The sequence below is a fragment of the Myotis brandtii genome, unplaced genomic scaffold, assembly GCF_000412655.1.
Source record: "Myotis brandtii unplaced genomic scaffold, ASM41265v1 scaffold1053, whole genome shotgun sequence".
Taxonomy (NCBI): Eukaryota; Metazoa; Chordata; class Mammalia; order Chiroptera; family Vespertilionidae; genus Myotis; species Myotis brandtii.
The window spans coordinates 577,795-599,631 of NW_005353549.1; the positions used below are offsets into that span (position 1 = coordinate 577,795).

At 39.1% G+C, this 21,837-nt stretch overlaps 2 long non-coding RNA genes across 2 annotated transcripts in view; one reads left to right on the forward strand and one right to left on the reverse strand.

Moving 5' to 3' along the window:
• The window catches only part of LOC102239129, a 42,673-nt gene that overhangs the window by 7,756 nt on the left and 13,080 nt on the right, over positions 1-21,837 (forward strand). The window contains exons 3-4 of the long non-coding RNA XR_313025.2: positions 21,349-21,416; positions 21,541-21,591. This is a non-coding gene — a long non-coding RNA (uncharacterized LOC102239129). The remainder of the gene's footprint in view (positions 1-21,348; positions 21,417-21,540; positions 21,592-21,837) is intronic.
• Positions 310-19,901, reverse strand: LOC102238928. The gene is made up of 4 exons (XR_001362266.1): positions 19,754-19,901; positions 18,156-18,303; positions 17,039-17,138; positions 310-443 (listed from the first exon to the last, which is right to left on the reverse strand). It is a non-coding gene; the product is annotated as an uncharacterized LOC102238928 (long non-coding RNA).

Here is a 21,837-nt window from a genome sequence, read left to right on the forward strand (position 1 = left end):
AAACAATGATGAAAATTACCTTGTAAAGTTCTGATGAGTAGGTGGTCAGAAAATATACACACACATACACACACATGCACACACACACACTGCATAGATAGCTGAAGGACCAAAAATGAGTCAAATATTGTGTGAGGCACTTTCATCTACATTATGAAATACTTAATAGTACCTGCCCCATAGCAAGTACCTTTCCAAGTTTCAGTTTTCTTATCAAAAATTGAGGATGAAGCCTATTTCATATGCTTAGTACATGGATTAAATAATCTATTGCAAGTGAAAAAATAAAACAAAACCCTGAGCCCTTTGCAGATCTGGTTTATTAGTGAACATTCATTCATTCAATAGATAGGTGCATATTTCTCGTACTTTACATCTCCTATGTTTTAAGGGCTGGGCATTCAGAGAAGATTCACACAAACAAGAGTCTTTGCTCTTCTGATCTGTGAAAAAAATGTTACTTGTTATTGTTATAAAAGATAAGGACTAAGTGTAGGCCTGATCTATAAATCTTAGTAATATCACATTCTGTTTTTTCTTATCTTCTATCCCCATTTTTTAAAACAATTTTATTGATTTTTTTTTTTAGGAAGAAAGGGGGAGAGAGAGAAACCTGGATGTGAGAGAGAAACATAGACCAGCTGACTCCCACATCTGTCTCAACCGGAAATTGAACCCACGACCTGGGTATGTACCCTAACCGGAAATCAAACCTGCCACCTTTTGTTTTATGGGATGATGCTCCAACCAACTGATCCACACTGGCCAGGGCCTCTTCCATCCTCACTTTTAAGGATATCTAATTTCTCTTTGAGTCAAATTTTAGAATCTCACTTTCCCACAAACAGTATTTAAATGTATCTAACTTAGCATTTAGCTAATAAGGAAAATTAACATTTTGGGGGCATTTTGAAGTTTACAAAGGACTTTCGTCTATGTTTCCTCCTTTGGTCCTCCTCTGAGGCTGGGAGGAGCAGATGTAGCCCATTATCTTCATGAAAGCTCCCACCCGAAACACGTCTGCCACACATTCCTGTGATTAGCAAAATAAAAGATTTAGAAGCAAAAATATTCCTCTCTTTTTTTCTTCTCCAAAAAGCAAACAATTTCTAGAACAGGCAAGGACAAGAGCTGGAGGAGAAAAATTGGCATTTTTTTTTTTTGTGCATAATTTTTCTGACAAAACACAGAGATTTCAACGTCATTTTCATGACAAACTGTACCCATATCTTTGAAATTTTTGTAAATGTAGCATCAATCATGTACATCTTGCAGTTATTCGCCTTGAAATTTCATTCTATTTATCTTGTTGGCAAAGTGAAAAGCAATTTTTGTTTGCTAACGCTGCCTTTTCCCTTGTTGCAGAAAAAATGGCAATGCTAGGAGGACTAGTTTTTTTTCCCTTTCTTCTGCGGGAAGGCTCCAGTGTGCTTATCTTTATGCAGCATCTATCATACTATTTTAGCATGTGTTCATTTTATATACAGGTTTGAGTCATTTAGTATTTGCTTGCCAACACTTTCCCAAGAACTCTTTAATTGGCACAGATAGCAATTAAAACTTTATTACTTAAATAGTTTTTGGAACAGGAAAGAAAAGGTATCCAAATCAGCATAATCAATTTAGCTCTAAAACACTATGTCTGACTTTTTATTTTATTTATAATAAGGATTTTGTTCTAATGCTGTGTAAGTAGTATATAGCTGCTCTTTCTAGTTCTACATAAATGAGATTCATACCTAATGTGTCTCCAATTTTCAAAAACAATCTCTCAAATACAGTTTTAACTTGCCATTAAGGCTGTGTCTACTCATCAGAAAATGAATGTTTGGGAAGGGATTACTGGTGCATGCAGGGTATTAGTTTTTAAATATGAGAATCAGTTCTGCCCTGCAATTTGCTTCACCAAAACTTTCTTTTAGAGAAATGGCTTTTGCTGTTCTTAGGGGATATTTCTAGACAAAAGTCACATCAAGTCTATTCCCCATTGATTGAACTGTAGCAGTCTTTATTGTAGACACACCTTACAGATAAATGAAAAAAGATTTTTAATATACGTGCAATGGTTTGGAGATGTTTATTCAGTGTAGGCAGAGCATCTGTTAGTACCTTATATCCCTTGGGAAGATTTCCAAAAGACTGTAATGAATAAAATGGAGAAACTTAGAAATTTATATAAATCACCAAATTATTCAAACAATGATGAAAATTACCTTGTAAAGTTCTGATGAGTAGGTGGTCAGAAAATACACACACATACACACACATGCACACACACACACTGCATATATGGCTGAAGGACCAAAAATGAGTCAAATATTGTGTGAGGCACTTTCATCTACATTATCTCGTTTAATCCCCACATAATTTTACTGAAAAAAATGTTATTATTCTATGTTTATAGTTGAGAAAGCAGAAAATATCCATGAAATAATGGTAAAACTGATAAGTTAGATTAAATATACAATAAGCTCGAAAGAAGGAGGATATAAAAGAGGTAGATCAACTACTTTAATGAGACTTGAAGATGTCTGCAAAAAAATCTTAAGCAAGCATTGAAGAACACTGCAACCTCAGAACCTGCCCCCCTTCTCCCTCACAGTAACTCAGTTCCCTCCCTCATCCCCAGCAACTCAGATATCTGTTGTCATGGGCCTCCAAACTCCATAAACTGTCAAGTCTGTTTTCTCCTTTCTAGGACTGTAAATTAAAACTTGGAAGGTTTTGAATCAATTCTTTATCTCAGTAAAAAAGAAGAGCTTTTGTAATGTAGGCAATAAACTATTTTCTTCACATAGTCAAGGACAAGATTGAAGACCAACACTGAGATCCTAAGTGGGACACTGCTTCTCCTTAGCACTGGGTTGGATGCCATGATAGGCTACACTTTTAAGAGCGAACAATAGAGGCACACCGGGGTGTGTCCAGCATTCGTCTACATAACTAATTCCATCCTAATGGGTGCTCGTGAGTTAGGGATGGTTGTGCTTATGGACAGGTGAGAAAAATGAGGCAGAAGGAGAGTAAGAAACCTACCAACAATCAGGCAGCAAGTAAGAGAAGAACCTTGGATACAAGCCCAGGTCTGTCTTATGCCAGGGTCTGTGGACTTTCCATTAAGCTCTGTCAACTCAATTAATAACCATGGGGAACCTTACATCACCCAAACAACCTGCTCCTCTTTGCCTTAGAGAGCAAATATGGAGAAGATGGAGCCTGAACACCTAGAGAGGCCCACATGAGGTCCCTTTCAAATGATGGCAGCAAAACAAAAATATTTTATTTGTACTTCAGTTAAGTACTACTGTCCTGTGACATCAGTTCTGATGACAGATTTAGGAATTCTGTGGAAATCAGTAGGAAGTGTGCTTCTTTCCATAGCAAGATGACATACTTGACTACGGTCAGTGCGACAAGCACTTTGGGTCTGAAGATGGAAGCCCACGTACCAGGTTGCGTATGTTGGCAACAAGCAAGAGCCATTGATCTGTATTTATGGAAGTAGGACAGACAGTGTTAATTCTCATGCAACATCCATTCTCCTTCCTTCCTAACAGAACAGCAATCTATTTGTTCAGAATGGCAATGTATTTTGCCACCCTGGATCTGATATAGACGGTGGTCAGTCAAAGCCAATCATGCCACGCATTTCCCAGGATACTCAGCTCTGCCAAAGGAATCGAAGAAGTCTGTTAAGATTGTTCTGGAAAAGATTTCCCCTTTCTTTTTAAAAAAGAACAGACATGGTTGGCACCACTTTTTACCTCTTTTCCTAGTTTGAATGCAGATGTGGTGCCTCGAGCTGTGCAGCCACCTTGTGACTAGAAGAGAAAAGATGAAGTAGGCTGCCTTTTCATTTGTGTGTGTGTGTGTGTGTGTGTGTGTAAAGCGATGCCAATTTGTTAAGATTTTACAGTTTAATACTTTGTTACTTGCAGCTAAATACATTTATAAGAGGTAAAGAGATTATAACTACAATCTTAATAAGGACCCTTCAAATTAGCTAGTACTAAAAATACACTTGATCCTTGAACAACATGAGGGCTCAAGGTACCAACCCCACATGCAGTTGAAAACCCATCTATAACTTTTGACTCCCCCAAAACTTTAGTCATCCCTTCAGTACTCAAAGACTATTAGTTTCAGAACTTCCATTGGAGACCAAAATCTATGGATGCTAAAGTCCCTTATATAAAAGTAGGGGCCCAGTGCTTGAATTCATGCACCTTGAAAGGAACTGTGGGCTGTGAGACTGGGGTGGGCACAGGGGCGGATTTTGGCCCATCCTCTTAAACAATACAGATTTGAACTACTCAGCCCACCCCCGCCTGGCCCCTCCAGCTGCAGCCCCTGGTCCCCTCTCTACCGGCAGCCCTGCTCCCACTGCTGCTGCTCCCACGTGCTGACAGCGTGGAGTGATTAGGGCTGGCACTTGCCGTCAGCAGGTGCAAGCTGTGACTGCTGCCCGATTGCCCCTCAGGAGCAGGGGGAGGTGGAGAAGCCCTGAGGGGCAGTCGGGGCCGGCAGCCACTGCTTGCACCAGCTGATGGTGCTGAGTGTTTGGGGCCAGCACCAGGTGCTGACATCAAGTGTGAGAGCTGGGCAGGGCTGAGGTGCACAGGAGCAAAGAATTTTCAGTAACCACCAGAGGCTTGCCCCTATGACAGCGACTGGCACCCCGCCTTGGTCTGGCGCCCTTTCACCTGCTCCACCATCCTGCCACGGCTGATGCCCACCATGTTCCGCGCACGCGCCCTGGTGGTCAGCACACATCATAGTGACCAGTTGGTTGTTCTGCCATTCGGTCTATTTGCATATTAGGATTTTATATATAGAGATGGCTTAGAACAATGCATAAAGTCGGTCCTCTATATCCGAAAATTCCCAACTGCAGATCAAAACTATTGTTTTTGATATGTGGTTAGTTGACTCTGGGGATATAAAACCCAGGAATATCAAGGGTTGACTGTGTTTATTGAAAACAACATGCATAAAAGTGGACCTGAGTAGTTCAAACCTGTATTGTTTAAGGGTCACTGTATTACATTAGGGAGATAATATTTGTGGCCATCTAAATTATCAGGTCTCCCTTTTCCAACAACAATCTCAATTGGTTTAATATGGGTCACAGAGTAATAAAAATATGGTAAATAAATGCAAATAAATCAATGCCAAATAGGTTAGATGAAAGCTATTTACAAGTCTTGGGGAACTTATTTCAAATTTCTCTTATTTTTGAAATAAAATATGCCCTGAGTTGGCCCTGTTCCTTCTCCTTTCTTTTTTATGGTGGCGTTCCATATATTAGATACATTATTTCATGCTAATTATATGCTAGTAGGAAGTGCCCATGGTGAAGTCAATGCTTTGTTTAGTCTCTCCTTGATCCTTCCCCAAATTTCAATGTGGCCTAAATGACACCTGACAGAAACATGCGAAGGTCACGGCTTTCTTGCTTATAAGAGACACTAATCAAACAAATGTCATTTGTCTAATTCAGTAGTTATATTAAAATGTTATCTTAAGACTATAAACAAGGAAGATTCAATGAAAATAGATATAATACACTTAGCATAAAAAGGAAAAACTCTAGAGATCAGGGCAGCTAGATTATTATTTCAAAAACCGTGCTTTAAGACTGACAGATCATTCTGACTTTTCCACTCCTCTTACACTGACATTTTTAGAAAGATTCTCTCCTCGATTTTGTCTGCTTTTGAAGATATCATTACTAATAGGCTAGTAGTTCTAGCTTTTCCTAGGACTTGCTTGATACTTTGGAGGTCACAAAACCATTTTGATAATTCTGAGAATGCAAGCTCTTTTGCAGCTTGCAAGGGAAAATATCTTCAAATTGTTTGTTTCTGTTTTTCACTTAGAGAAAAAAAGGTTAGTAGATATGAAAGGTTGCTTTTCCGAACCACTACTATTTAGGGAATATGTTATGTTTTCTCTTCAGTAATTTTTATTTTTGTTAGTTTCTCTTCCCCTTTAAAGGTATAAATGAGACAAATAAATGATGTTTAGGAGTGAAGAAAAACAAAATTTGCAGACTCCAAAAGCTGATCCAGGTGGCTAGACAAAGTAGCTGAATATCTTCATATCATTGGAGTTCAGAGGATCAGTGAAAATCATCCACTTTTCTAAAGAATAGACTTCATTGGGGATGGATTTGATTACTCAATTGTGAATAACTTGTTATAAAGCCACAATTTCATTGTGTAAGTCCCTTGTTCATGCTAAATGTTTTGTTCTCTATTCAAAAAGGAGAGACACACAGACATTTCCCAAAATTTTTCCTTAGAATATTTTTTTTCCAGAAATTAGGTTGGAGTTTGATGAATTAATGAACAGAAAAACATTTCCCAAGTTGCCCATTTACATATGGCAGCAGGTGCATGGGTTCAAGCGAACATAAGCACGCATAGAAATCAAGTCAGGCAAACTCCCTTATTTGGCTAAAGGAATTATCCCTAGGATCACACGGTAAAACGACACAGAAAAAAAGCACTCCTTTCTGTCTTTGATAGCCTCAAAGGAGTAAAAGATAGTTTCCCTTGTAAAAACACATTTGACACTTCTCACAAGTCTTGGAGTCCCCATGGCGAGGTTCTTGCAGGTGGTTCACAGAGAATGAGATTACATAACTAAGTCCTTGGGAAGTGGGGTCATTTAACACCCACATAGGATGAACAAATAGAGGCTGGTGTTTGAGCAATGGGGAAACTCTGATTCTTTTCATTTAACTTATTATTAAATCACAAAGGACTTTAATTCTCACTTTTATATATTCTGTAGCCTGTGGCATGAAAAAAGAATGTATAGCAATTCTGAGGAAGATAAAAGTGTGTGTGTGCATTTATATGTGTGCACACGTGTGTGTGTGTGTGTGTGTGTGTGTGTGTGTGCATGCATGCATGCTTGTGCATTGTGGGGAGGGCTGCAAGCATCATCCACCTGCCCCTGACTAAGATATTTATCTATAGGTGCTGAAGATTAAACACAGTGTTTATTAATATAAAAGGCATTTCTAGAGTATTTATCTACCTTGATTGGCTCTGACGGTTAAATTTGAAAATGATTAAGTAAACAGACTAAAGGTTTTTAAAAATATATTTAAGAATGTCCTAATTACCCAAAAGCCATTTGGGAGAAAAAAAAAAGAGTCTTGAAAATGGTACTGGACTGAAAGTGTTTGACAACTCATTTTAGCTACCTTCCAGATAAAGAATAAATTCAAGGATTCAGTCACTTGTGCTTACAGAAGAGCATATGGCACCTTCTGTGGGAGGACGGAGTAACCCTCAACGCACCAGCCACATTTTAGCTCGAGTTATTGCAGCCTCTTTATCTGAGGCTTCCTGTAGCGTGCGCTTCCCAAGTGATGGGGCCAGAGGAAGAGATGATTGTGCATAAAGTGGCTTTTGATCTTCCTAAGGGAAGGGCTTGATGAAACGTGGGCTCTTCTCGGGATACAGCAGATGTGCAGAGAACAGAGAGAGCCCTGCTTGCTCCAACACAGACAGCCTTGAATCACACATTGTCACCTTTCGGCCAGCAGGGTGGCTTGGCCCGCAGGGGCTGGGCAGGCAGGACGCAGGCTGTGGCAGGAGAAGCCACGGTCTCTCCAGGTCTTTTCTATCAGGCGTGGAGGTCAGCTCTGCTGAGGGGGAGCTCTCACAACGCAGGCAACCTCCCTCCTTTTTATTACTCACCCAACATTCAAATAAACAGGCTCAAGAGGAAAAGCTCCCTGCGTTTGACCTGGTACACAGCATCCCCTTCGTGGCTGAGCTAGAGCCATGCAGGCAGCCCAGACCACCGCTGAAATTCAGCCTTAGGACAAAGGGAACTTCAGTCAGAAAACAAAGCCCAGCACAGGGCAGCACCTAAGGGAGGGCTGTGCTGAGAAACACGGGCTGATGCTCAAGCAATTCACAGAGAGGGAGAGAGGGAGCATGTCGTCAGCCTCGGGGGCACATTTGGCTTTTCTTCCCTTCTAGGCAGAAGCAAAGTCAGCTATTCTCCATCTTCCCTAGGGACAGAGAGCTACCTGCCAGATTCAGGAAGTGATCTGGCTCTTAGGAGGCTTCTTTAAGGTTATTCATTTCATTTGTTCGTCCTGCAAGTCACTGTAGAGTTCCTACTGTGTGCCAGGCCCGGGCTTGCTGGGGGAGGAGCACACAGTCCTGCCCCCTGGAGCTTGCCGTCCAGGAGTGAGCAGAGAGACACGGAAAGCAAGACCCTTTGAAGCAACCGGGAGTGAAAAGGTGTGCTCAAGGGCACCGGAAGGGCACACCCAGCAGGGCGGCTCACGGACCCTGACAGCTCCGTGTAAACATTGCTTTGGTTCCTTGCGGCGTCTCAGCCTCCGCGTCAGCATTTTTGAGAGCGAGCCGGAGCTTGGCAGCAGCCCACACATCTGCTGCATTGCAGGAATAGCTAGAGGTTTTCAAAGCTGCTTCTTTCGGAAGATCACAGTCCCTGACTTCCGATTGCCACAGTGGTTGGGAGAGAAGGCAATTGGGAAATGGGCTGCCTTACGACTCCCCTGGTGTAGGAGCAACAACGCATGGCGAGTTTCTGTTACCAAAAAATAAAAGGAAAAAAAATCAAGATGATGCTGTAGATAATGCACCATTCCACCGTTTGAATGAGACCTGAAATATTCTCCAGGCCTGCCTGCCGCAGTTTCCCACAGCCCATGAGAGACACACAGCATCATGAAACGCCAATGCTTTTTGGGGTAGTTGTTGCTTTTTTTTTTTTGGTAATGAAATCTTATGAACATCTGCCAGAGAATTTAGTTTTGTTTCTGTTTGGCCTTGAATCCTGGAGCAAGTTCTCATTCTGGAGGTTGCTGTTATGGTTTTATCAGCTAATGCTGTGAGTGTACGTGTGTGTGCCTGTTTTAATATATGTGATAGCAGTAATGAAAAAGAGGAACGGAATGTTAATACACACCAGCTCCCAAGCGAGCCAGGGAGCGCTGCAGATACACACAGTGGCATCAAAGCAACATTTCTTTTGAACTAAATAATGCAAATTAGGTTTGCCTCTCCCCATCTCCCTTTGCATTGAAATATATGTTCAAAAGAAATGAAATATGGGTTCCCCTTGTTTTCTTGCTACAAACTAGGCCTCACTAAACAAAATGAAGGTTTTGAGGCTGTCAACACGTCTTTCAAATGACGCCTTTTTAAAACATGTTCAATTAGAATAGCGCAGGTCCTGGCTGGTGTGGCAGCTGATGTTTCTGCGTGCTTGTGTTGCCCCCTTTCTTTGCCGTGGAGGTGAATTCATGTTGGCTGTCTCCTCTGCACGCTTGCGCGGTCAGTGTTCATCATCACGTGGGCTCTGGGCCCCAAAGACACCCTCACGTTCTCTTTGTTGTGCGGTTTCCTGCAGGTTTGCCTTACTCCCCCTCCCCCTCTCTTGCCTTCCTGTCCGTATTCTCCGGGAGTTTGTTTTCCATTTGGAATCTATTGTATCCCCTCTCGGGGAGTATTGATCCTCTGTCATATGGACCACCTGCTTCCTGGTGTCCCCTCCTCACTGTCACACAGGCTATTATTGCATGTAGGTCATTTTTGATTATTTCAATGTTGGCTGCGGTTTTCCCAGCTGATGCCATGGAGCTTCTCGTATATCATCGAGAGCATCCAGAAGGCCCCCTGGCCTTTTGCTCCGGCCGGATAATCCACTCAGAGGCTTATATTAAAAATCAAAAAGCAGCCAAATTTTCTTATTAATGTTGACATAACTTTTGGGGGTGGGAGGTTAGAAAACAGATTAACAGTTAAACATGGTTTTGCACATGACCGAGGAGAGAGAACAACACCTGTACATTTTTCAGGCTCTGACATACAGAGATTCTTGTGGATGTGTCCATAGTGAGGACTTTGATGAATGCTGTCTCCTCCACCTGCCCCCCTCCAGACTTGCCTGGTGCCAAGGAACTGGGTTGCTATAGCTGTTCTACTGGGTCAAGAGGCTGGACAACCACAGTTGTTAAAAATGTAGGGTAATTTCAGGAAGATGTAAAGTATGCTAAACCCTATGCAATGTATTTTTAGACAGACCTAATCTGCAGAGTGTTGCCTTTGATTAAGGGAACTTGGTAAAAACACCTTTCAACTCCAAAGAATTGTTTTAGGTAAAATAAATCAAGAGTAAAGATGCTTAATGGGTTTAATTAGTCACTTTGAAGTGTGGGGAGCAGGAACATAAATGTTCCTACCCAAGTATAAAGGGAATAAGATATCTTCATGTCCACTTTCTAGTCAAGAAAACTACTAACCATGCTTCAGTGCCAGGAGGCTCCTGACAGAATAAGGGAGAGTGAACTAGAAATGTGTACTTGGTGATTCCTCTTTGGGCTTCCTTGGACCAAGTTTCCTCTCCTCCTAATGGCAGAGCGAATGTATCAATATATCACAAAATATATCACTCCTGTGCAGTATCTCATCATGTATTACAAAGAGCAGCAATCTAGTCTCTTTAGAGAAGCCTGAGTCTCCTTCTGTGCTATAACCCTGACAGATAGGGAGTGGACGGAGAACTGCGCATGCTTTCCTTTCATCTGCCTTTTGGACGCTCAGCATCAAATGGTGCTGAGCTGCCAAGCCATAAACCCTTGACGTTTCTCTGGCCAGGAAAGTGCAGCATATGAAATATAGAAGAGCTGGTGGGAGGAAGGGTAGCAAAGCAACAAACATCTTTTCTTCAGATACCCTAGGAAGAGCATCATCTGCTGATGTCAGTAGAACACACCTATTGCTTAGCTTATGGCTATGTATTCTGAGGAGAATGAAACAGCTCGGGTAGCTGTAGTATTAGCTTCTTCATTTTAGCCTTTCTGGAGTTGAAAATGTAAGAACTATACACTTCCATTTGTTTTTTAATGGGTAAGATGTTTGGGGACAATGGAGGTAAAATAAAACTCTCCTGAGAAAAAAAATTGACAGCAACAAAATTTTGATTAAGAATAGATCAGATACTGTGCCTTTAAGAGTCTCACAAATGCTTGCATTTAAAATATGCAATATACAGATGATGTAATATAGAATTGTACACCTGAAAACTACATAATTTTATTAACCAAAGTCATCCCAATAAATTCAATGGAAAGAAAATAAAAATAAGTTAGAAAAATATAATAAAAGCCTTTAAAACCAAAGTTTTTATTCCAGTTTATGGTATCTTCTCAGACATGAAAAATCATCTTAAAGCTCAAGTTAAATGGTTTGTATATAATACACTGTCCCTTAAATAACTCTGCTTGAATTAATTTCAACCAAGAGCATTGCCTGTTATAAACAGAACTGATGTTTTCAATACCAAAATTCTCTCAGAAATATAGGTTTTCTGATAAAGCAAGAAATGAGATGTCATTTCCCCTTTTAAAGGCTCACATAAATCCCGCTTTCTTATTCGGTGGATTTCCTCTTTGTCTAACATACTTTCGGAAGCTCAGGCAATACCTGCAGTTGTGGAGCATCGTGATTGCAGTCCAGGGTCTAATAGTTGTTTTCCTTTGTTCTGGTTACAAATCAAGTCTCTTCCACGGTCCATGTTTTTATATTTAACCTTTGAGTTCGTTCCAGTGGAACCAACATATATGCCATTGGGGAAGGGCAAAAGAAGAAACACTATAGAATTTGAAGCTAAAGAGGAAAATGAAATCTCAGATGGAAGACTTTGAATGTTTTAAAGTAAAGTGAACAGAAAGATAAGATTTGTTGTAGAGATTTTCCACTGTGGGGGCAGGGACAAGCCTGGCGTCAGGGAGAGGGTTAGGAAGGCCATGAAGAAGTGCCTGACTCCTTCCTAGAGAGGAGATGATGGAGATCATTTCCAAAGCCTGGACTGAAAGATTAAGGAGTAGATAAGGAGGACACGATAACTGATTGAGCATGGAAAGTGAAGAAAAGAAAGGATTCAAAAATAAGGTCCTTGTTCATTTATATGTGACAGGCAGTCATTTACTGAACTGGAAAACCCAACTGGAGATGAATCATCCAGTTTGAGGTATAGGGAATTCAAAATACCAATGGGACAGCCAAATGTTTTAAGAGGCCTGGGGTGGAGATAAGTATTTGGAAATCAATACATGGAAATGAAAAATAATTACAGGTATGAAAAAGGATGAGGTCTTACATGGGAGTAAAATGAGAAGAGAAGTCCGTCTGGGACAAGAAGAGAGGAACAACCTAGGACACAGAATCACGGGGACCAGAATCCAAGAGACGAGACTGTTTTATGGAGGAGGAAGTGTTCCATGTGAAATACTGGTCAGAAGATAAGGACTAAAAAGAATGAATTTGATTTTGGTTCAGGAAATATAGGTTCAGTGGAACAGAGTGGATGGAAATTTTCTTGGTTTGAGTAGGAGATAAGAAAATGCAGACAAAAACCCCCTCCCCCCGCCACAATATTGGCAGTCTATTGAAAGCCATGAGTTATTTATACAGATCTTTCAACTTTACCATAGATGAAAACGTTATTTAGGTATAGAGGTCATAACTTTAATTCTTATGCTCGGCTTGATTTATTCCTGTGGCAGGAAGAACGGCTTGAAGAAATAGCATCTGTGATAAGAATAGTATCTGAAAAGAATGGCCAGGTCAGGTGAAACCTTTGCTATTGTATGACTGCAAGGATTTGTCTTTGTCTCCGTATGTGTTTTGGTTTGCAGCCATTAATAGCTTGGATTCCATGAGGCAGTGGCAAAGGGGAGTGTGTCAGAGCAGCAGGCCAAAATTAAATTACAGCAACCTCGCACTTTGCATTTAAACCTTCACTCAGAGATGGAGGTTGGTAATCACGTCCAGCTTTTCCTTAAAGACAATGGCCCTCCATGCAACTGGCCACACTCAGTTAATTCATGCTGTCAGCTGCCTTTATTGGCTGTGGGGAATGCAGTATTGATTCTTGAACTCAGCAGCAGCACAAAGAGCCACTAGTGCATGGTCAAAATGCTGCAATAAAGGGCTGGCAGCTTGAGAAAAGCAGCCATTCCATTGCACAAACAAGGTCAATTATAGGACAGTGCAGTGTAATATAAATAGCATTAGCATCCCTCTTCAACGCCGATGATATCACGCTGGTAGAATGACAGTAAGGAAAATAAGGTTTAATGCCGAATAATATAAAGGCATTTAGTGTAATTTAATTTCAAGCTCTCTATCATTTCAAAAGTGCTACGAGTAGCAAAATATTTAGTTTCATCATGGGCTGGGATTTGTGTCTATAAAAATGGTTTTCTGATAAAACTTCGTGTGAACTAGCCAATTTGTTATGTATAGTAAAACTGGTATTATTAATTTTACTGATAAATAAAACAATTTTTCATTCACAGATTCAGTGTAATGTGCCTACCTGCCATTTATTATTCTTTTTAGCAATAGACTTTCAAAATCTCTAGAGTGTCATGAAGAAGGAACAAAAGATATCTTCGTGTTTTTAGTTTAAAAGAGAGAGCAAATTGAGTTTTTTTCTTTTTCTAAGTTGCTGGAAATTACTAGGGCCTTTTGTTTCAATACTTGCATTCATTACTTTTGTTTATGGGAGAATTTTTCCTACCTTCTTTGTCAGTTCAAAATTAATTACAAATGTAAGACGCATCATGCTGTTAACACATATTCTATGCGGGAAACAAATTATACTCTCAAAATAGATAATGGACAGCTTGGAGAGGTAATTGATAAACTTACACTGCCTACAATAACTGAATAGATTTTAGAAAAATATATAATTGTTAGAAATAGAAAGAATGTGTTTGAATTATCCTTAGTAATGAGTGTGTCCAAGGTTGACTAGGAGCAACTCATTAAAGTGCATAAAAGAGTTTAAAGAAAGTTTGGATCATGGTGCCTTTGAAATGTTCATTCACCTCTGAGAGTATATGTAGTCTCTTAGGTTAATGGTGTTCAGTAATTTGGTCAAAACCATTTTCTGAAAGATGAATGTTCCAAGTAACCTAATGTATTTCCAACAAACCAGCCATGTTCATTATGAATTGGACCGAAGAGTCCCAAGTTGCTTTCATAGACCTCCTTGAGTAAATGAGTTAACATATCTCATTTTACCCCATACCTCCTCCTCCATCAGCTAAAAGATAGTATTTATTACCCCTTAACAGAGATATCGTGAGGCTAAATACACACATTTCTACAGACATTAGAGTGGAAGGATCACTCAATCTCCAAGACAATAGAATAATACAGAGACTTTCAACCTTATTATCTCATGGAACACATAAACTAATTACTAAAATTTTTAAGCACACCAAAAATATATTTGCCATATATATATATATTATATAGATTACAGCCATAAATATCTATTTCTATCTATCTATCTATCTATCTCTATCTGTATAAAGCAATTTGCAGTTTCCTTTTAACAATATACCATAGACAACTTTTTGCCAGTAGTTATAAGTCTAAAACACATGCTTTCTAATGGATACATAACATTCCATTTTATAGGTATAGCCTCATCTAATTATTTAACCTCCTTTTCTACAACATTTGTTTTTTCCAATTACAATTGATGTGTAATGAATATTCTTATATACATATTTTTATACTTGTTGCAATATTTCTATAGATTACATTTCTTAGAAATGGATTTGCTGGTTAATTGAAATTCTTAAAAAATTTTATATTTTGAAATTATTTTAGATTTCACCTCTTTCACAGATACCTCTAAAATAACATCATAGATTACCATACTAGTATAAATAAACCATGTTTAGTTTTCAAAAATAAAAAACCAATATTGGTACATAATTACTAATACTAATGTATTTTGTTATTGTCCCAGAATCCAATAGAGGATAACAACTGCATTTAGTTATCACTTTCTTGTTTCTTCTGACCTTCTGTTTCTTGGCAGGCATGTTGTAGAAATAATTGATTGATATTTGCACTTAAAATTTAATAGTTATTGCTAAATGACCCCACACTATTTTAATAATCTGGTCACCTTGAGACAGGTACTACTGTTATCATCTTCTTTCTATAGATCAGGAAGTTGGCATGGAAGGATCAAGGTCCTCACCCAAGGTAATCTAGGTTCTGAACAATGAAGATGGAATTTGAACCCAGCTGCTCTGGCTCAAACGCCCCTGCCATTAATCAATATGCTATCATGCCCCTTGGCATAATGCAGCAGCTTATTGGTTTAGAGAATTACCTTGTATTCCTATCCGGTTTGTTGGTGTCTATTTTACTCCAGTGAAGAAACTGGAGCTCATTCTCTACCTTATCTTCCATATAAAATCAATGACCAAGTATCAAGGTCTTTACTTCTTATAGGTTTTCAATCCTCACTCTCTCCTCCAAACCATAGCTCTTATCTGAGATTTTGCCTTTATTATTCTTTGCTTGGGCCAATGTAATATCCTCCAAACTGAAACACTGCATCTAGTTAGCTGGATTACCAGTCATCTCTCAAAGGGCAACTTTGACCATGACATTACTCTGAACAAGTTGCTTAGCAGCTCACTGTCCATCCTCGTTTGAGTTCTAAACTCGTTTATAAGGGTTAGCTAGATTACCAGTCATCTCTCTAAAGGACAACTTTAACCATGACATTACTCTGAACAAGTTGCTTAGCAGCTCGCTGTCCATCCTCGTTTGAGTTCTAAACTCGTTTATAAGCTATAACAGCAAGATTCTCTACACCCTGATACTTGCTTCCTCTGACCTCCCTTGATTTTCACTCTCTGCTCCATGCCTACCTCAGACACTCCACTTTGCTCCAAACTGTTTTTGCTTGGCTTTGTCACTCCCTGTCCAAAACTCTCCTCATACAGCACCTCATTCAAGCAGTTACCTCTCCAGCCTCTGTTCCCAGGAGGCTGGATCTCAGGCCCCTTTTCTGTCACAACACTTGATTTCATATGGTACTGAAGTCAACTGCTTGTTTGTCATCTCTCTGAGCTCCTTGAAAGCATACTCTACTCTCTCTTATTTGTCTTTACTTGCATTGCACCCAGTAGTGCCTGACACTGCATAGGACACTTCTTAAATGTTTGCTAATCTTAATTCTAATGGCAATTTTATAATATCCTAAGTACTATGCCTGCCGCATTGTCACATCAGAAGGGATTTTCTGAGCTCTTGAACTGCTTTAAGCAGACATTCAGTCACGAAGGAATAATTGTACACAAGTCAACTATGGAAATCGTTGCTTTCAAATAGCAAGTAAAGGAACATTTCCTGGATGGATAGATGCTATGTTATTATAGTGTTTGGTACATGTAATTAACAAGCTGCTCTGGTAGACATTCCTTGACTTGCTATTAAATCTGCACTCTGAATCTCTACGTCTGTTAAAGTATAACTGCAGCTGATCTGCATCCCACATCCACAATGTTAAGGGCAGTGTAGAAGCCACTATCCAGTGATGGGTCTTTCTGACATTGGTTTGCGATGGGATTAGGAATTTGGGGGCCTTTAAGGCAGGATGGGAATAAAGGAGAGGTCAGGATGATGGGAAATATATATTAATAGAAAAACAAAAATCATTTATTTAGCATTTTCTATATGCCATGCACTGTATTATTCCATTTAATATTTAGAACAACATTTTCAAGTCATCATTACCATCCTCATTTATGAGGATTCTAACTTGAAGTGTTACATTGTCCAGAAAGAGCAATACATTTAGGAAGCTGGTTTGAGAGCTCAAAGAGTTACCAGGTTAATGGCCACTAATTAATATTCTGTATATTTTTTATTGAGATGACTTGTGTTCATACTATAAACTTATTTAGACCCACATTTCATGACATTTTGAGGGGACTTGATGAATTGTAAGTTTGCTATTCTATGTCTCCCTGGGCCTTAAGAGAGAGCATTTTCATTATTTGTGGTGAAGATAATTTCCTTCTCTTAACTTCCTCTCAAGAATTTTCAACTATTAAAGTGCCTTACTGCAGTCAAGCCTGGACCCAGCATGAAAGAGCACATTCTCTTATTGTTCCTGGCTGTTTCCTCCCCTGTACCACCTTAGTGTGTGGATTTACCTTCATGCTGTTATCACATGATCACAGAGTGGCTGCTTCAGCTCCACCTTCATATCTGCGTGCCAGGCAGTCACAGAAGTGGGAAAATGAAGGGATGGTACTATCAAAAGTAAAGAAAAAAACGAAACATTTTTTAATAATCCACAGAAGCTTTGTGCACATCTCTCATTGACCAGAAGTGTGACTAAGGCCACATATATGATCTAGGTTGGATATTGAGGGTTTAGTTTTCAAGGCACAATACCATCCTAAACAAAATCCAGATTCTCTCCTTAGAGATGAGGAGAATGAATAATGGGGGAACAACTAGCAATATCGACTCCCTGGCCTATGTTTAACAAGTGGATATTAATAAATGAATTGCATAAATATATTCTCAATATCATCTCCGAGGCAGAGCACGATTTCTGATTTCTGCTTTTTGGAGAAAAAGAGTATGGGAAAAAATGGTGCAGTGATGTAGCATGTGGAATAAAACCCACTGCTATTGAAGTTTTAAGAGAAACAAAGTTCACCCCATTGGCAAGAAATTCCCCAGTTGTGTGATTTTCCCAGAGGATCAGATGCTTTCTAAGCTCAGGACCGATCATCCTGCCTTTTATGGGTCTCTGCAGTGTCATTATTATGGTTCATTATACTGTTTGCGACTCTCTTGGCCGACCTTGAAGATGGGTTCAAAAGAGTGTCTTATCCTGCACACACTTCTCTAGCACTGCCTGCGCCACGTCAGCTAGGTTTACCTCCAATCAGCAACTCATTGGGCGAGGCAGGTACTAAAAGTAATCCGGAACCAGGGGAATATGGATACGAATCCCTGGTGTGCCTGCTATGAATGCATCCGCCCATCCCGAAGCCTCTCATCCAGGAGGTGCTTTTGTCCTTATTGCCAGTGAGCATCCCTAAGGTCTAGCAGGCTTTTAATCCCGAGCAAAGTTCTAGTGGAGTGTTTCTTAGAGTTTTTCCACTGGTGTACCCCTGATACATGAAACGAAACCTGGAAAGGGGTGTGTGTGCATGGGGTGAGGTGTGTGAGCAGTGTGTGTGTGTGTGTGTGTGTGTGTGTGTGTGTGTGTGAAGCATGCCACCTGGCATTATTTTTATTCTGGAAATAACATACCTTATTTACCTAGTTGGGAGGGGATGCTTCTACTTCCAATGTATAGATTTCTCTACAAGTTCCAGGGTGGGTATGAGGAACATTCTGAAACCAGTGAAGACGTGTTCTTTTCCTGGGGCTTCTGGGAAAGAGACTCTTGCTTTCTTCCCTGAGATTAAAACAGAGAGGATATCTGTTGGTTGGTTATAAGAATGAAGTCAATCTGGAGGAGAAGATGATGAAATGGGAAGAAGAAAAAAAAATGTCTGGAAGATACATTTTGAGCCTCTGGACAAGCAACACCCAAGTCTAGATCTTTCAGTGGACTTCTCATTTATACCGGTACAAGTGAACACGCTCCTTTTGTGTTTAAGCCACCTGGCACTTCTGCCACTTGGGACAAACAAATAAAAATTCGCACTGACTCACTAACAAAAATTCTACATCTTTAAAATGTAAACCACGTTTAAATTTTCATTTAAATTACTTAACTTTCTGCCTCAACATTTTCAAGTAAACTAAAATTTATTTTCCAGGAGGAGATGTCATATTTATTATATATTCTCATTCCCTTGACACAATTCTGCCTGTGCCAGGTGGTACATCTCCTGCAATTTTAGAAACACAAGCTTAAGGAGCTGTGTATACACGTATAATAGGGAACTTCTGAATACAAAAAGTTTTCTGGACTCAAAGACATGGAATTGTAATAGTAGCATAATAGACTTGGGCACAAGAAGACCCGCTTGGGACTTTACACTCACTCCATCCACAAATAAAGTTCCTTTGTAGAGGAATACATAAATATAAAAATTCCATAAGATCATGACTAGTGAGGTGCACAATATGAATTTCAACAACTTTATTGAAATAGCTCTGTGTAAACAGAGATATCCCACTTTATAAACTATGACACTGAAGGAAGCCAAGTATGATGCTAATGTCTCTGGGGAGTGTGCTTTCTTTCTTTCTTTCTTTCTCCCTCCTTTTTTATTTCTCAAAGTTCTTATTATTTTCCTACACCACAATATCTCTTAGATTATGGACTCCCGAGATCAGCTTTTTTACAAAATTAACTTATTAGGTGGGTATGAGAAATAGTATAGATGCTTGATTCTGTGAAGACCCTGCATTACTATCTATTGCTAAGTGTGTATAGTCTGAGAGAGGTAGGAGATGCTCAAGATATCAAATCTCCTATCAGAGTTCTTTCAAGTAAACTTGTTAAGCAGATGCCAACTCATCACTTACTAGAGAGTAGAATAAGTTTGATTCAAAGGGGTTATTTCAACATCTGCACGAGTCCAGAAATCTGGAAGAAATGAGAAAAATTCAGGCAAGTAGCCTGATGTCTTATTCACCTGTTAGCTAATACTTCAGTAATTATAGGCATATGGATTTTTGTCTTTATGTCTTTATTAATTGAATCATAAGGCTGCAGTAAACTCTAGATATTGTGTAATCTCTTCTCTGGCCAATAGTCTAAACAAACTCAGAGGAAGGGCTTCAATATTTCCACCATTGTCTCCAGATTTTATGTGCATGAGCTTTCTTCACACATGAAACTCTAGAATGCTATACAACAGCCATAAAATATAATAAATAATTCAACATCTCACCTGTAAACCTTCTGAAATAGCCAAAATTTTACAAGAAAGGAGAATATCACTCTTGATCTTCTGCTGTCATTCATCTCACTTAAAGGATGTTGGCTCCAAAATTTGCTGTTTTTCTTTCTTTCTTCTTTTTTTTCCTGCCTTGGTTGAGCCTTACTTGGGTATTTTAAATTTTTTTTTCAAGCAAACTAAAGGAAATTAAGATAACTTTATTACTAAAAGGATAAATAGATAAGAGAGGATATTTAGAATGGTCTATTAATTTTTGAATGATAAGATTTCTTTCTGCATACAATAAGAGCAACTGAAAAAAGGTATTAAAAATTCTGAATTTCTGTTCTTTGTTTTCTCGAATGTCCTAATATGATGATGGTGACTTTAATCCTTAATAGATGATAATTATTTGGGGGCTCCTCAATCTTGGTATCCACTTAAATACTCCTCAGAAATTATTGAATGTGCTTTCCAGAAACTTATATACTAAAATAATTCCAAAATACTAGTGCTTTAAGGATATGCAAACAAAATGGAATATTTATTGTACACTAATGAAAATTCTGGAATAGCAGAATTGGGCTCTAGCAATTAGAGAACATCATTTTTTTAAAAATGGCAGTGCTTTAATTTACAATAGCTAAGATTTGGAAACAGCCTAAGTGCCCATCAGCAGATGAGTGGATTAAAAAACTGTCATACATCTATAAAACTGTGGTACATCTACACAATGGAATACTATGCTGCTATAAAAAAGCAGGGACTCCTACCATTTGCAACAGCATGGATGGACCTGGAGAACATTATGCTAAGCAAAATAAGCCAGTCAGAGAAAGATAAATATCACATGATCTCACTCATTTGTGGAATATAATGAACAACATAAACTGATGAATAAAAATAGATCCAGAGACATAGCAGCATTGAACAGACCGTCAAACCTCAGAGGAAAGGCAGGGGAGTAGGGCAGTAAAGGGAGGTTAGGACTTGTATGCTTGCATATAAGCATAACCCATGGACACAGAGAGTAGGGGGTGAGGGCATGTGCTGGGGGATGGGAACCGCCAGGGAGAGGTCAATGGGGTGAGGGGAGGATACTTTAAACAATAAAGAATTTAAAAAATAAGATTAAAAATTGCAGTGCTTAATTACAGACCTACAAAATTCAATTTGATCATCTTTGCCCCCTTACATTTTCCAGTGAGAAGCAGTGAGGGGGTTGGAAGCCCAGGCTAACCTGTTCTAAAGAACCATAAGACAAAACAGGGAAAGGAGATAACTTATGACAAAGCCTTGCTAGCTTTTCTGAAAAAAAAAAAAAAAAAAAAAAAAAAAAAAAAAAAGAAGACAGATCTGAACACTGACCAACATGATCTTGTGATTATACTGGCTGGTCCCATGCTCACCCCTGTCCCAGCCAACAGTGCAGAAGGCAGCCTGGTAATGCAGGGAGAAAATAAGACCAAAACTTTCAGATACTTTTTGACCTGTTCCTCTCCTTGAAAATATGTTATATCCCAACTGTTATCTTTACTTTTTAACCACACATTTCTCTTCTTTTGTTTTGGGTAAACTACACATTTTCATTTATCATTTGGTTACAGGTCAAAATAGTTCAAAAGGCTTATGAAGAATTTCTTCCACCCACCAGGTTTACTGTTACTCCTCAGAGGTAATCTTTTTTATGTGTCTACTGTCCGAGTTATTGATTGTAGGTCCCTAATCTTAAATAATATTGCTATACTCTTGATTAAAAAAATTTGATTTCTTGATTTTTCAATACTATGCTATCCAAGGATACCAGAATATGCAAGATAAAGACTTAACTCACATAAACTATCTATACAGTAAGTGAGGTTGACAGGTAATTTGCATTTCTCATACTGATATTAAGGTCAACTAAACTCATTAGTGGGTTGGGAAGCATTCCCCCAGTTTTTTATTTTCAGGGAGAGCAAACATAATATAAAAGATGTTCACCTTTAAACTTTGGTGGAATTAATCTATAAAGTTGTCTGTACTTTTTTGCATGAAGAGTTTTAAACATCTATTTCAACTTCTTTTCCAGTTTTCTGATTCTTCCTAAATCAGTT